A 15,142-nucleotide genomic window follows, 5' to 3' on the forward strand; every position below is an offset into this window, starting at 1 on the left:
TAGGTAAAGAAGGCATTCATTCATGTGAGTAATCTGTGAATGGAACACTGGAAAGAACGGGTAAGTTAGAGAAGAACACAAATGATTTGTTTTGGAATTTTGCAATGGGCTACCCGGTCAGAAAGAAATTGCACATTTCTGACAGATGAAACTAGTACAGGAGTAAGATCTAGAAGTGATGAATCAATATATATGTACACACACACACACACACACACACACACACACACATATAGGGGTAGACACATTCTTGACTTGTCTTCATCTTTCAGAACAAAGTGGAAGTTGATGTTTTTTCTTTTAATAGGTAGGAATGAAAGGGTAAGCCTCATCAAGCATATGCCTAAGACTTTGTTTTAAGAGCTTTTATTTTGCTTATTTGACAGAGAGAGAGTCAGCGAGAGAGGGAACACAAGCGGGGGGAATGGGAGAGGCAGAAGCAGGCTTCCCGCTGAGCAGGGAGCACGATGTAGGGCTGGATCCCAGGACCCTGGGATCATGACCTGAGCTGAAGGAGACACTTAATGACTGAGCCATCCAAGCACCCCTGCCTGAGACTTCAGGAAGGCAGGATTTTTTGAAGTCTAGAAAAAAAAGGTATGATCTTCCCTTCCAAGGAAAGGTCCCTAGAAAGGCCTCAAATACAATTCTAGCTGTAATCAATAATACACAGTTCTACTAGGAAAGAACCAAGTGCTTTCCCAACCAGCCGGCAGCAGAGTGTGTCGGTTAAGGTTTTACCTCTCACCTCCAGATCCACCCTGCCCTGTTTGGCTTCGTGATGCTGGAGCTGTGACTCTGCCTAACACATTTCTGCTTGGACCTCAGACTTCCTGTTCCACCACCAAATGGGGGAGTCAGAGGGAGACCACAGGGCTAAATGAAGAAAGAGAAGAGGCTTACTTTGTCCGATCCATTAGCAGGTCCTGAGGTCACTCGAGCAACAGCAGTGCCCTCCTAAAACCGCAGGTGAATCTAGTTTGGAGTTTTTCCAACACATGCCCTATCAAGCCTCCAACCAGTACCCCAAGACCTCCTATCTGAACTCTCTCCTCAAAAATCCAGGTCTCCCGGGATGCCTGGGTGGCTGTTGGTTATGCCTCAGACTTCTGATTTTCGCTCAGGTTATGAGCTCAGGGTCCTAGGATGGAGCCCCACTTTGGGCTCTGAGCTCAGCTGGGAGTCTGCCTGGGATTCTCTCTCCCTCTCCCCCTGGACACCCTCACTCCAAAATAAATAAGTCTTAAAAAAAAAAAATCCAGGTTTCCTGAGGTTGCTCCTCCAAGCTCAGAGATTCCAACACCACCCAAGCAGCCCCTTCTCTTCAGAAATCTCAATTTCAGCTCTATTGGAGCCCTCCCTTAAGTTCTAAATGTCAACACTCTTGGCCTCTTTCCTTTGTTCTTTCAATCCTATGGGTCTATGGGTGGTTGCTGCTTTCTCTTGCGGTTTCCTCCATGGTATCTTTGAGATCTAACCCTTTTATTTACCTTGTTAACAGCTCTGTATCTCATTAACGGTTGTTGCTGTTTTTTATCTATTAAATTCTCTCTGTTCAAGTAACCAGTGGTGGTTTTGTCTCCTAAATGGAAGCTAACTCATAGAGAAAATACTGGGAATATGAAAGCCTTAAATGAGCAGAAAACAGCAGAAAGTGTCCAGGGCAACCAGCGGGGTTTTAAAGGGAATTTCCTGATCAAGAAGATCAGGAAAGTCCAGATGTTTGGAAAGGACGGTAAGGTGCTGTCATTTTACTGGCGGATTTAGAACTGAGGCTAGATCCTCAATGTGGAGAAAACTGGCAGAGGAAGTCAGAGATTGGAGAGGGGTCCGTTCCAGTGATTCTAGGTCTCAGGATTCTGAAAGACAGTACCCATCATGACCCCGGAGTTCCCAGCACCCACATGATCACAACACTTGCTTCTGGGTTTCTGAGGGGGCCATTCTCTATTCCTTCCTCAGATTCCTTTAGTTCCAGAGATCTGGGCCTATTGGTTCCTTTCTGGAAAGGCATTACATTACTGGGAACTGCATCCCCTAAAGAGGTCTGAGAATGTGTTTTGTGTGAGATCAAGAACATTTTTTGTCTAATCCTGACTCTAGAAACCTACATCTATTCTCTAAATTAAATGATTTTTAAAAATTAAATTATAGAAATGTAGTTCACCCTTATACCTCTGGTACCTCAGAAATCTGGGCATGTCCTTGGCATCTCTGAACTCTCCTGCTGTCTTCTAGAACTCTGAAAATTTCCCCCTTTAGGGTTAGCTAAATAGAATTCCTTCACAATGTTACAGTGACCACCTGAGTCTCTGACTGTAGGTATATCTTGACCTTCTGCTTTCCAAAATTCTCTGAGGCTAGATCCATCCTGCAAATGACCTTTACCTTGCTTCTCTGGACTTGTCCCTTGAAAGTCCCATTCCTTGCTCTGCACCCTTGTGTCATTTCCATTATTGGTTCCACAGCGGACAGATATTTCTTTGTATTTGTGTAGAAAAATAAACAAGTCTCTTTTCTCTTTACATCACTCTAGCCTCATTAGACTAATCTCTAGTTATTATTTCTCACCAGCTTCCTCCTTCCCAAAAAGTCCAGACTGCAGTGATATTCAAATGACAGAATCCAAGCTCTGAGGCCTGGAGGTACCATTGCTGGAGTTTCCAGCCCAATCAAGCTCTTTCCACGGAATGCCCACAGGTTCTCTCCAGTCATCCCCTACTAACAGCAAGTGCTTCATCAAACCCACACAACCATGACAGATAACACAATATATCACAAACTGAACAATAAATTCCACCATCACCACAACAAAAAGGCTCCCAGAGTCTTCCAAAACTCCCAGATCCCGAGCAAAAAGAATAGGAACTGTCTTCCCTATCTTGTAATTCTTCTACCACTTGTTCTCCATCTCCTCATTCATCGAAATACTAAGACAACCTCACAAACAAAACAAAACAAAACAAAGCCACCTCGCCCCAGGTATCCTACAGAACAATTGGGAGATATAGAACAATTGGGAGATGAAAGCCTAACTTTTAGAACGCTAAAAGGAAACCGAGTATATTTTAAATTGCTCTTACTAAAGGATGGCAAAACAACAGCAACAACCCCTCCTTTTTTAATAGAACTGGGGAAAATTTATCAGAGAAGATAGGTCTAAGGGGTGAGAGCCAAGTGGTAGAATTCAGAATTTAGGTTAAGCTCCCCCTCCTCCTTGTATATGTTTTGATTTAAAATAGGGACCTTTCATTCAGCTTAACTCTTAGCTCCCAAATCTTCCTAACTCCAGTCTTAACGGAAGGCACCCCAAGTACCGTCTGAGGGAGTCTGTTTCATGCAGAGTTCTTGAGCACAGCTTGGTATTTTCAACTAAATCCAGCCACAGAATTCAGACTTCACTGGCCCCACCCTACTTCTCCCACCCAGACAGTTTTCCTTTTTGTCCAGCAAAGTGTCATCTGTTCCCAAGAAAGACAAAAAGAAAAAGAAAAACCTTTACTTAAACTATTACACTCTAAACTGCTCAGCCCATTCTGAACAAACTGAAGATGCCTGATAATAAGTTTTGATCAAGAATGTCAAGGAAGTACTTTTTTAAAACTAACTTTAAAAGTAAAGTTTTAACCTTATCTTATCCTCGCTTGTAAGAACATGAGGTTGCGGGTTAGTGCTGCAGTAGAGCGGCTCTGAATGCCTTTATTAATAAACACACACCTACTGTGTGCCCTGTAAGGAACAACGTATTGTGCTGAGTAATGTGGAGGTACGAAGTAAAATATATCACAGATCTCCTCTCCTCCAGGCTTACAGATCACATGAGATAGATAGCGGGGATAAGACGCAAACATAAGACGCAAACATCAATTGCTACAATATGTGGTACGATTAAGGAAGTGCCATAAAAAGGTACAAAACGAAGATTCTGTGAGAGTCACGTGAAGGGGAGGAGTGTCACTTATTTTCTCCAAGAAAGGCTTCCTGGAGAAAGAGGCATTTCAACTGCCCTTTCAAGAGCAAAGAGAGAAGGCCCTTCACGGCTTAGGAAGGATAGGGAGAAGCTCCTTTGGGGGAAAGGAAGTGATAGCATGAAGACTAACAGGTAATGTTTCCTGAAGAATCTTGTTCCTCTTATTTGGAATCTTATTTGGATTGGCTTACTTTTTCCTTTCCTTTACTTTTCCTTTCTTTTCTTTTCTTTTCTAAGAGAAAGAGCATGCATGCAAGTGGGGCGGGGGTGGGGGGGGCGCCATGCAGATACAGAGAGAGAATCTCAAGCAGGCTCCACACCCAGTGCAGAGCCATATGCAGGGCTTGAACTCATGACCATGAGCCAAAATCAATAGCTGGACACAGCTGAATGAGCCACCCAGGTGCCCCTGCTTCGGCTTACTGGTTTTGCCTGGTTTCAGAGTAATTCAGGTAATGTCTGCATACATAGGTGAACTTCCTGTGCTTTCAATGTGTCCAACATTTCTTACATAAAATTATGCAATCGATCTTCTCTCTTTCCCTCATTTTTTCTCCCTGAACCCCCACAAATAGTTCCTGGTGGAAGAGAAGAGATCATTTAAACCAAGTCTAAAGAGGCAGGGTGTCTAATTTTCTTCATTACATAACTAACCTGAACCCTAAGGTACACACTGACTCCCATCAGAAACATCTGGAGGTAGTCTCTGGTCTTGTTTCCTGGAATCAGGTAAAAAGATTTCAGGTCTAAGAGCAAGCTTGAATACCTCCTCAGCCCCTATGTCTAGAAAGTGACAGTCTGCTTACCACCACCCATTGTGTTTCAATGCAAACAGTTCTCATTACTATGAAGTGCTACTAGAAGATGTTTCCCGTTGGCCAAGAGCCTTGACCTTCCCCTTGTTAAAAGATAAACTGAAGGAGGGGTGCCTGGGTGGCTTAGTTTGTTGAGTGTCTGACTCTTGATTTCAACTCAGGTCATGCTCTCAGGGTCAAGGGACTGAGCCTCACATCAAGCTCCATGCTCACTGGAGAGAGTGTGCATTCCCTCTGCCACTCAGCCTCCGCTGCACATGAATGTGTGTGCACACACACTCTCTCTCTTTCCAACAAATAAACAATATCTTCAAAAAATGATAAACTAAGGCATACTACATTTCTAAGGCTATGAGTTAAAATTGAATCATATCAGGCAATGTCATGAGTAATCAGAAGTGCCCCACCACCTACAGGTGCCCTGGCAGAGACTTTATAGACAAGAGGCAGAAGCAAAGCATGGAAATTAGTAGGTTGTCTATAGCTTACACAGTTGTTTTATTAGGGAAAGGCTCATTTTTGATGGATCATCTTTAGGTTTGATTTCCTAACACTGAAAACACTGCAAGTTTAGGTTTGGGTTTGCTTACAGAGACTACTAAGGGATTAAAGTCACCCCTGGCCTCCTTAATTAACTTAGTTTAATTAATTTAATACCTCAAATATGGGTGCTAAAAGAAATGAGGGTCCTCTGCTAGACCTTAACATGTTCCACTTATTTTTTTAAGTGATAGCAAATAACTGGTCTGATGGCTGCTTGTCACTGAATTTATTAGAGGACTGCAGTGAAGAAATTAACCAACTGCTTGAGGATCACATAAAATACTCAGTTTTATAGATGTTAATTCTTCTGCCCAAGGGAACAACAGATTTCTGCCATGCATAAATAAATTAGATTTGAGACCTGTATTTGTGAGAAGCTCTATGACTAACATCACGCAAATCTCCAGAGGTGAATTCAACAGAAGGCAAAGAGAAATCAAACAGCAGCACTATCGCAGGTATTAGGATGCAGATATGTAAATGACCATTAGAGCCTTTCTGATCCATTCCAATCTAATACTTCCCAGCTTCTTGCTGCCTGTTCGCTGATAAAATGCTGACTTGAGTGACTATATAGAGAACATCACCATTTGGAAAGAGGTGACCAACCAAAAAGCAAAATCATTTTACCAGGCATCAAAAAGCAAGAAGCTGAGTATTTGCTGGGATCTCAGGGAAGGAAATGAACTCCAGTCCCCATGCCCCTTAGATTTGCACAGCATTGTCAAGAGCTGAAAAACTTCAAAGTATAACAAAACTGTGGTTCAATTTTAGAAATATGAAGCATTTGGAGTAACTAATTTGGCCAAATATTTATGTTTTGGTGCATAGTTGAACTGCTTATCGGACCTTCAGGAATTCTTTGTTTTTCATTTTTGTGCTTTTATTTCCTCCATCTCCTCCTCCCCTCGCTAGAAGCAAAACACCCTCTGGCAACGAAAGTTAAAGATGCTTCTCCGTAGAGGCACCAAGCCAGGCCCAAGGGGGCTGATCCCGAGCCACTGCCAACTGCTCCAAGCAGTAATTTTCCTTCCCCGGTGCTCACTTCTGGGAAGTGCTGGGAAATGGAGAAGTCTCTAAGGCCTCCGTGGGAGAGAAACAGCAATCTTTCCCTGATAAGCATACCAACCCTCCTCTTTTATTGACTCACTTTTAAGGCTGCTGCAGAGAGGCGGGCCTTTGTGTCCGTACAAATGGGGGCAGAGGGGTAGGCAGGAGAGTCCCCAGGAATGCCAGGGACGGAGGACCAAACACTCTGCCTCTCTTTCCACTACCAGTACCCTTTGCCCTTCACTGCCCAAGTCACATCACCTCTCTTCAGTCCTAACCTTAAAGAAATAGAAGACTGCTTAGATAGAAGATGCTCATTTCCAAGCAATGTCATTTCCAAGAAATGAAGGGTAGGTGACACCTGTTTTATAACTCTCAGTGAACAGAGGGGTGAGGGAAGCATCTGGATAGCCTCTGTTGGAAATTATGCTGACACCGTGGACACTTATAAGGTAGGACAGAACAACTGCTATCTTCTTTAAGCTCCAGGCTGACCTTAGCTCTCAGGGAGGCCTGCAGTGACAAGTTCTGCATTTCCTATTCATTTCTTCCCCTCCCAGCCCTGGGGGCTGCTGAACCACAGCAGAGATCCCAGGTGGGCCAGACCAGCCCCTGCTAGCAGAGCCCTACTGCTCCCAGGCTCCACAACCCACACTGATTCGAGCACATTCCAGGACATTCCATAGCTGGGAGGCTGGGAGCCTGGAATGTCTGGAACCCACAGAGGGAAGGTGTCCCAGCATGCTCCCCCACCCAACCATATTTCCCAAAGATCTCAAAGCACACTCCAAAAGATGATCTCATTTTCTAATAGGTGTTTATTTCTATTTTCATTCCTACTTTTAGTAATTACTCCCTTTTGCATGAATGTCACTTCGATTTTTTTCACATAACCTACCTAATCATGGTTAGACTCTCATAATGGGAACCAAGAACTCGACTACTAGTTACTCAACTACTGGGATATCATGGAAACTCCTAACACACCAGACTGTGAAATTTAACCATGACTAGCAAGGAAATGACCTTCCAATTCCATCCTTTGAAAGAAAAATACGTAATATGGGGGCCCCGAAATACATCATGTATACATCATGTGTGTGCCTGTGCGTGAGAGGGTGTAGACGAGAAAGCACCAATGCCAACACTAATGTAGTCTTCAGGACTTCCATTTTCTTACCTAAAAATAAAGATAACACCTCCTTTACAAAACTCTGGGATCTTGCTGTGGTACCTAGAACATAATGGGCGCTTGCTAAATGTTTGTGGAAAAAATATGTGGATGGAATGGACAAACATAACATTTCTGCATTTGTTTCCTCATTCTAAACTTACTGTGTTCGCTTCACAAGGCATTCAGAAGATTAAATGATATCAAGCTTTTTAAAAATGCTTTTGACACCTGAAACTAATATAGTATGTCAATTATACTTCAAAAACATAAAATAAACAACATGCTTTTGGAAACTAAAATCTGACTGTAAACACGTAAGATTAACATTATGTGACTACTAGTATGGGCGTATCAAAACCTCACGAGTATATTTCTCCTCTTATATGCGGTAGGCACTAGATGAACCTGTGGTACTAATTAGGGAGGAGCTCAGCCCCTCTTAGGCTCTTTCTATAACCTAGTTTCTAGATGCCACTCTTGTCTCCCCCATTAAGATAAGTGAACACGAACTGAGTGAGTGCTTGAGGTTGGGGAGTTTCAGAACTACAGATAGCCTATGGTTAAGAACACCAGTCCTAGAGTCAAACTGCCTGTGTGCCCTGATTCCACCATTGACTAAGGAACTTAATCCCACTATACCTAGTTCATCTATAAAATGAGGACGCTAGTAGAATCCATTTCATAGGGCTGCCAAGAAGGTTGAAAAGATCAGACATGTAAAGCATTCACAGAAGAGTCTTGCACATGGGAAGAACTCAACCAATATCACCCACAACCATGTTGGTACCACCAGCATTGTTATTATTATTGTTATTATTATCGGTTTTTTTAAGGGAGCATGCAGTCTAGCGGGTGAGAAAGACTACAGCAGAAAGCTGGAGGAACAATACAAACACTAAGAAGGTCACCAGAGTATGCTACGCACGCAGAGGCAGGAGACATCTTTATTCACCATCCTCATCACCTCCTCTGTGTAGTCTCGTTTGTCCCCGTGCCAACATACACAGATTTTAAAAAATAATGCCCCAGATTGCATGTGAGGAGCTCAGAGCCTAATGTGTCTCCTGATGATCACACAGTGCTTCCATGAACACAGCTCAGTTTGTGCAGCCATATCGCACTGTTGGCTCGAATCAAGCTTTTGGTCAAATAAGACCCCCAGGGCCTTTTTACGTCAACTGCTGCCAAGTTACATGGTCTCCATCCTATATTCCTATAATTCATTCTGGGACCTCAACACAAGACTTTGCATTTATCCTTATTACATTTCATGTTGTTAGTTTTGGCCAAGCACTGCAGCATGTCAAGATAATTCTGAATCTTGATTCTGTCAATATCTTATATCTTATTTCCATCCCCTCCAGAGTGGTGTCACTAGCACATTTGATCAGCATACCTACTACTACATCCTCATGCAAGACATGGATAAAAATGTGGCCCAAAACAAGTACAAGAGAATAGTCCGATGTTTCAATCGCAGAAGCCTCTGCTCACCTGAATGCACCCACTAATCACCTGGGCTCTGAATGTTTAGGCATCTTTGAATTCACTGAGTAGTACCCTTTTTTCATTCTTTTATTCAAAATGCCTTGTCAAATGCCTTGCTGATACTGAGATACACTGGGTCTATAACACTGCTGAATATCATTTGAAATTTTAAAATGTCCTGGATGCTGGTATCTCCTTTAAATTTGATGAGACTATCGATATCTACATCCAGGTTACCAATAAAGAATCGGGGGGGTAGGGGCGCCTGGGTGGCTCAGTGGGTTAAAGCCTCTGCCTTCGGCTCAGGTCATGATCGCAGGGTCCTGGAATGGAGTCCCACATTGGGCTCTCTGCTCATCAGGGAGCCTGCTTCCCCCTCTCTCTCTGCCTGCCTCTCTGCCTACTTGTGATCTCTTTCAAATAAATAAATAAAAACCTAAAAAAAAAAAAAAAGGAATCTAGTGGGTATAGTTTAATAGATCACTTAAGGGCACCTGGGTGGCTCAGGCAGTTAAGCATCTGCCTTCAGCTCAGGCCATGATCCCACAGTCCTGGGATCAAGCCCAGCATCGGGTTCCCTGCTTCTCTGCCCCTCCCCTGGTTTGTGCACTTTCTCTCCCTCCCTCTCGCTCACTCTCTCTCTCGTTACGTAAATAAATAAAATCTTAAAATAAATAAATAAATGACTTAAAAGTTGTGCCAAGATGTATGAGTATGTAGGAGTGTCACTCTTATGTAAGAGTGTTACCACTCTTACAGTCCCATTTTAGGCTTTAATCTGAAGGGTGTCCTTCGCAGGGTATGCTATCTGCCCTAAAAACAAAACAGAAACACAAAACGAAACAAAAATAACTCCCCAATCCCAGTTGGCTTAAGGCAACAGAAATTTATTGCTTACGTGAAGTCAGGTGAAGTGTTCCTGATTGACAGGCTGCTCACCATGTGTCATTCTGGAAATCTAGTTTCTTCCATCTGTGGCTTCACCCTTTTCTTGGTCCTTGGAATTTTCTGCCCTCAGCCACTAAAGGGGAAAAAAAGACGAATACATGTGGAGTGTTTCTGTGGTCCAGGCCTAGAGCACTGTACGTCACCCCGACGTGTTTCACTGGTTAGAATTCCAGTCACATGACCACCTCCACCTCCGTGGAAGGCTGGGAAGTACAGTCTAATTATGTGCCCAGTAAAAAGAGGACATGAGTGTGAGGAACACTAAACCTTGCTCGAAAAGAAAGAGCAAAGATAACTTAGGTGGAACACACATTTTCTTTCAGGTCAAGTGTGTGGCTAACCCTGTCAGAAAGGAAGGGTTTGCCGGATCCGGACTTGTAAGAGTTGGGTTCTAACTCTAAGTCCATCATTTACTGGGTAAGAGGCTTGGATAAGTCCCCAAACTGTAAGATTTCTAGATCCATGAAGTACTGTTAGCATGTTTCCTCCAGCCCTAGCCCAGTGCCTGGTACACAGGTGGTACAATAAGCAATCATCCAATCATTGTGTGAATATATGAATAATTTTTCTGGACTTGTTTATTTATTTCCAAATTTTCTCTACCTACCATACTGGTTGTTTAAAGATCAAATGGACCATGGCTATAAAAATGGTTTGAAAACTAAGAGACATTATAAAAAATAGAGAATGTGAATTTTACTCGTATTTATGTAAATTTGTACCATTTGTTCATATTCTTTTTTATGTTTTCATTTATTTATTTATAAATATTTTTTAAAGGTTATTTATTTATTTATTTGTCAGAGAGATAAAGTGGGGTATAGAGAGTGCCCAAGCAGGGGGAACAGAGGGAGGGGGAGAAGGAGTTTCCCCACTAAGCGAGGAGCCCGGTGTGGGGCTTGATCCCACAACCCTGGGATCATGACCTGAGCAGAAGGCAGACACTTAACCAACTGAGCCACCCAGGCATCCCATTTGTATTACATTCTGTGTTTGACCTCCTCTGCACAGTTTTCTCTTACTGCACACAGTAGAAAATAGACAATCTCCAAAACCAATCAAGTTAAAGCTCTGCGCTAGTTGTTTCTCCTATGGCTTGAAGTCCAATCACCAATGTCTCCTCTCTAATTAAATTTAAGAAGGAGGTATGAGTGCCTGTTGGGGTCAGGGCATGTTCTAAGATTTGGGGTGATATAAGGACTAATCCAATTCGCACTAAAATAGATAAAAATACTTGTCCTATAGTTGAGGACCCATCTGATAGCTTCATATACGAGGTAGTACTCACCTAATTTTTTTCAAAGAATGGTGAACTGTTCAAGAGAGAAAAATCAAAAACATCACTAAAACCAATAAAAAATATATTTAATTGGAGGCCAGATTACAGATGACCTTAAATGCAAGGACAGGGAATTTAGACTTTATTCCACAGACATCATGGGGGCCATGAACAGTGGTTAAGTCAGATAATCATGCAGTCAAAATGTTCTTTTAGAATGATATAACTGAGAGATGGTATCTTAGACAACCCAGAGGAAAATACATGCAAGGGCTAATGCAGAAGTCCTAGCAAAAGTCATAAAGGTCTTGATCTAACAGTAAGAGGGGAAAACACAAAGCACAGATGAAAGGACTTCTAATTCTGATAATATGGCAGACTAACATAACTTGAAAACTCTCCCTTCAAGTATGCCTACATTAGCAGAATAAAATATAACAAAAAAATGTTAAGATTTTATTTATTTGAGAAAAAGAGAGTGTGCACAAGCACACGTACAGGGAGGGGCAGAGAGGAAGGAAGAAGGAGAGAGAAAGAATCTCAAGCAGACTCTGCACTGAGCACGGAGCCCCCATATGCAGCTTGATCTCATGACCCTGAGACCATGACCTGAGCAAAACCAAGAGTCAGGACGCTTAACCGACTGAGCCACCCAGGCATCCCAACAACAACAAAAAATTTTAAGCGAAATTAAGATTATAGGAAAGAAGGGGGAATCACAGGAGAAAGAATGAAACCAAATAAGTCAGCATATAAAGTTATGCTCCATTTGCCCTCAGAATTGGAGTGAGTTACAGATCTTCAAAAAACTTAGAACTTGGATTTTAATGACCACAGGAGATAAGACCTTGAGCCTGCACAAAATAGGGGGAGAGATGAGACTACTACATGAAGTCAAGACCCTTGCAGGCCTGAACCCATCCTGAAGAATACTAACCCTTCCTACCCACCCCCACTCAAAAATTCCCTAACCACCACAGCAAGATGACACAGAAACTCATTTGTCTCTCTTTGTGGAAAAAAGCCTTTCCTGAGAATGTGAAACCCCAGACCTGGTCTACACATGAATTTGGTTTTTGAAATTTCCCTACTGGAAAGGCCCAGAAACTTTCAAGCCAAGAAATTAATGTAAAAACTGGTCCCTGGATAGTAATATTTTGGGAGTACCTGGCAGAAGCAGTTACAGAAACACTCTAGAGAGACATTCCACAATGCAGAATACAGTTAGTTCCACAAAAATAAGCAAGCCCCACACGAGATGAGCTCACAATAAAAGAAATGGCAAAACACTGAAGGGACAAATCCATCATGGGCAAGAGTCAATAGGAATTCACCACTGTCACCCCTCCCACCTTCCAAAGAATGGGGCTACTACAACAATCTGAAAGAGAATATAAGATAAGAATGTTTAGAATAAAAACATTACAAAAAGAAAAAAAAATACACAAGAAAAACAGAGTGCCATGACCAAAAAATGCAGAAATTCTAGAAATAAAATACATAGTTATTGAAATTAAAAACTCAGTGGCCACACTAAACAGTAGATTAGACATGTCTGAAGGAAAATTCATGAACAAGGAGCTCAAGCTAAAGCATCACACCAGAATGTATCCCACAGAAATAACAAGATGGAAAACTTGGAAGGGAGGTTAAGATAGAAAAAGTAGCAAGAGAAGGTTCAATGAAGTCTAAAAGGATTTCTAGAAATGAAGGAGAGAGAATGGAGCTGAGGCAACATTAGAAAAGGTAATGGTGAGACTTTTCTAATTTGATGAAAATCATAAGTGAAGCAGCATATATACGCATATACACACATATAATACATATGTATTTATGTATATTATATGTATAATATATATTATATATGTATATGTGTAATATATATGTGTATATACATATGTATATACATATATTTAAAATATAAATATGCAAGTATATATATTATCACATTTACGTATTTATAATATACATATTTTATTTATTAAAATATGTAGTTATACTTGTTATTTATAACATGTATATTTATAATGTATTATATATAATTTATAATTATAAATTACCTATAATTTATATATTTATACACTTATATTTATATGTAATTTATGCATTTCTAATATATACTTCTATTTATAATATATTATATATAATTATTGTAATTTGATAAAAACATAAATCTTCATGATGCAGTATACATATAACTATAAATACATAAAATATTATATACATATATGTGTATGTATATATATATGAATGAATGAATCCTGGGCAATATATATAAAAATTTGTCAAGGACCATCTTTTTTGGTGGTGACGTACTCTCCCATCAAACACACCACCAGTGTTAGCACTCTAAGGATTTATGGCCATCTCGGCACTGTTGTCATTAGCCAAATCAGCTGCCATAGGCCAGACAGTGTATTGTTTAGCTTTGTTCTCTAAGGGAAGGCACTCTCATAGGCACTCATTTTGTCTATGTATAAGATAGAAATTTCTCTTCAAAGTGTCTGATGAATGAAAGGAAGGATCAGTCTGGGAGTAGATAGAATGCGGAGTAGCATGAGGGCAGTGGAAGGAGCTGAGGTGTGCATCTAGCGGGCTGAATTTTTCTACAGCTCTGTACCCACATGTACATATGTATCTGTGCAAGAGCTTTAAGTACATAAATGTGCTATCTTCGTTGTCAGGGTCACATTCTAAACTGGAATTTGAGACTGCCCTCCTCAGCTTTCACTGATCTTATGGCTCCATTAAGAGATTTGGGGACTTCATCTATCATAATCCAGTTACAATTCTCTCCATTTAAGGGAGATGTTTGTTTCAGGTTTTTGATGTTCATGGAGATGGTTCTTAAGGCAGAAAGTGACCTCTGTCTTCACTCCTTTTCCTCTATGAGGCACACAGAAGACAAGGACTTACATTACATTTCCTATGGAAGGCACTGTATTCAGGAAGCCAAAAGCCTCTCATAAAGGACTTTTTAAAAATATATGACACTGTATCTGGTCATCCCTTTCCTTCCTGGGATTTCAGGTATGAGTAGCTTTTCCAGGTTTCTAAGTTAGCATCTTTGTGGATTTTTTCCTTTTAGTAGTCAGCTTCATCAGCTTCCCAAGACATTTCTTCATAAGTTACTGCCGCAGGACTTCTGAAACCGCTCAGAACCTGGACCCCAGCTGGGCTCTCAGGAACCACCAGTGCACTGAACTCTTTCAGAAGACTGTAGAGAGCGTCCAGGTTTGCACACTGCACTTCCCCCATCAGAAGCTCACTCCCCCACCCCAGGTACCCCAAGGGAAGAAGCACAATGCCCACAAACACTGTCTTATCTCAACAGACATTCCTTATTACTCAGCGGTTTCCTCTGAGGGGCTTGGTATTTATCTACCTCCCAGAATGGTCTCAGGTAGCCATAACATTTTACCAAAAGTTCCACACTCAACTTTCAAGTCTCTTAGAATAGGTAATAGGATAATGTGTTAAATTAAGTCCCAGGGCAATCCCAGGGACCCCACAGCACTTAGAGTAAGTGTATACATTTATTTCCCCTAAGAGCACTAAGTTCTACCTACACACACACACAGAGAAATACCATTCCTTTAGGAGTGTTTGACTGTTATCCAAATAAGTGTCCTGCACGACACACACACACTCGTCAGATTATAGGCATATATGGTATTACTACCCAAGTTTAAGTTCTAAGGTTTATGTCAATATTTCACCCACCCAAACTCAGTTATTCGAATATCCTGGATGGCATTTGTTAGTGTATTTTTCTATCAAGACCCCTCCAAATAAACGAAGGCGTATAAATTTTGAATTATGTGCTATGAGGAGGTGATGCATCAATACTGAGGCACTTCAAAGAGAAACACTTG

Source organism: Mustela erminea, chromosome 11 (genome assembly GCF_009829155.1).
Source record: "Mustela erminea isolate mMusErm1 chromosome 11, mMusErm1.Pri, whole genome shotgun sequence".
In the NCBI taxonomy this organism is placed as follows: domain Eukaryota; kingdom Metazoa; phylum Chordata; class Mammalia; order Carnivora; family Mustelidae; genus Mustela; species Mustela erminea.